Below are 2375 nucleotides of genomic sequence, written 5' to 3' on the forward strand. Positions count from 1 at the left end.
GGAGATAAGAGGCTACAAGAAAACTCTAAAAGTTGTGGGCCTGAGTGTTAAGTTGGGGTTCCTCCCACAGAGAGTAACATAAAAAGAGGGTAGAAGAGGTTTTTACCTACAATGTCCTCAGACATTTATCTGCCTTGATATTTTGAGGACTCCTGGCCCCAGTGAAGGACCATGGTCCAGGTGCCCGGCAAGGTGGCACCAATGCTGGGGACTAAGCACATGGGCAGGGCATCCCCAGATGCCCTTATTAGTCCTTGAAGCAGGGGAAGGAGGGATCACACGTCATTGACAATCTGCAAGACTTAGGTTGCCACTGTCAAAGTGACCAGTTCATACTCAAGACTAATGAGACTGGGAAAATGCCATGACTCCTATGCTAATCCTCACAACCAACTGCCTGGTGCCTAGGACTATTTTCATTCTAACAGCTGAGGAAGCTGAGGCCCAGCAAAGTGATGGGAACATCACAGAGCTGGTCAGTGGCAGAACCGTGATTAACCCCATATGTAGACCTCAAGAGCTCTGTTCTTTTCACGCCACACCCCCACAAGCCTTCTCTCTGCTCTGAAGCGTCTGGGGCTGGAACAGTGAGAATGAAATGGAAGAACAGATGAAGCCAGAAGGACGCTTGTGACTTTTTCCTTCCCAAATCCCTTTCTTTGGGGAAGGATCGTGCCCCAGTCCATATAATTGGGGGCGTGTCAACTGTGCAGCCTTATTTCCCTGGCCATTCAATGGGCAGCTAGGCTAAACTTAAATTTAGGCTCTCCTTCTCCTGGGAATTTGAGTGTTGAGTGGATATTCTCAGTGAGTGAAGGCAGTGTTATCCCACAGCAGCTCCCTAAAGAGACATTGCATGGGTTCCTGAGATGTTCAGATTTGCCGTGGTCCTATCCTTCAGGTCCAGGAGTTACCAGAATCCCAACAAGGCAGAGACGCCAGTACCTAGTCCCCCTTTTTCCTTAGGAAAAAAAGATGGAGTTTACTGTGTGTGTAAATGTACCCTCAGCTTTAAGGCACTAACTCCTCTGGGAGATGCACTTTTTTCGTCTATTCTCTCTCCTTTTTTCTACCTGGAATACTGACGTGATGGTTGGATCTACAGTGATTGCATTGCAGCCATAAAGTGAACTTGAGGATGGAAACCAGCCCTGAAGATGGTGAAGAGAAAGGTAGATGGAGCCTGGTTCCTAAGGAGTTAAGGAAACTACCATACCGGCCATGTATCGCCTGCCTTCTGGTGTTAGGAGAGAGGAAACAAAAAAGTCTTCCATCTTACATAGGCCAATATGATTACAGGTCTCAGTGATTAGCAGCCAGAATGAATCCTAAGCAATACACCCATTCTTTTGCTTAAATTAGAATCAGTAACTTTGCGTCTAATTACAGATGAGTCCATTTCCTTGGAATTAAAGAAAGTGTAACTAGGAGCCCAAGGGGCAACAGGCATCTCTCAAAAACTATAATACTACGGCCGCCTCTCTCTCTGTCCTGACTAATACTTCTGCCCTTGGCCCTGTGCCGCTGAATCTCCCACTGACCCACATGGAAGACTGTGCAGGTGAAGGGGAATCCCCAGATCCTGCAGCTGCAGGCACGAGTGTGCCCATGTGGATCCAGGGTGGAACACTTAGAACGCTGCTGATTGGGACTGGTTCTAGAAGACGGTAAAGATGTACATCTTGAAATCGGCAGGTGAGGCACAAGGTCTTGGCCTCCCTATGCTCGGTTTTCTAATCTTTGACATGGAAAGGAAGTAAAATCCTATCAGAGAATATAGCTGAGGGTTTCAAGTTACTGGATATAGAAATGCTTTGTAGCCAGGTATGGTGACCCGTGCCTGTAATCCCAGCTACTCTGGAAGCTGAGGTGGGAGGAGGATCGCTTGAGGCCAGGAGTTTGAGACCAGCCTTGGCAACATAACGAGACCTCATCTCTTTAAAAAAATGTAATGCTTTGTAAACCATAATGCTCGTTACACATTGTTACTATTAATATTACTTTTTTATTGCTGAATTTTGCTATGGTAATAGGCAAATGGGCTTGTGAGCTAGCTTAGGAATTCAAACAACATTTACAACATTAATTTTGTTGTGAAATTAGTTCTGAAGCTTCAAACAACTCACTTGCTTTTGGGCCAGGCACAGTGGCTCACACCTGTAATCCCAGCACTTTGGGAGGCCGAGGCAGGTGGATCCCTTGAGGTCAGGAGTTTGAGACTTGCTTTTGAAACCCTACTAACTCTCAGGCTGGAGGAGGCCTCTGCTGTTACCAGTTACTCTCTAGCTGTTGCACGTGTTAACATAATGTACATTTAATGATTTCAACAACCTTTAAGTGAGATATTATTCACACCCAAGTGTCTGTTTTTAAAG

The sequence above is a fragment of the Papio anubis genome, chromosome 7, assembly GCF_008728515.1.
Source record: "Papio anubis isolate 15944 chromosome 7, Panubis1.0, whole genome shotgun sequence".
Taxonomy (NCBI): domain Eukaryota; kingdom Metazoa; phylum Chordata; class Mammalia; order Primates; family Cercopithecidae; genus Papio; species Papio anubis.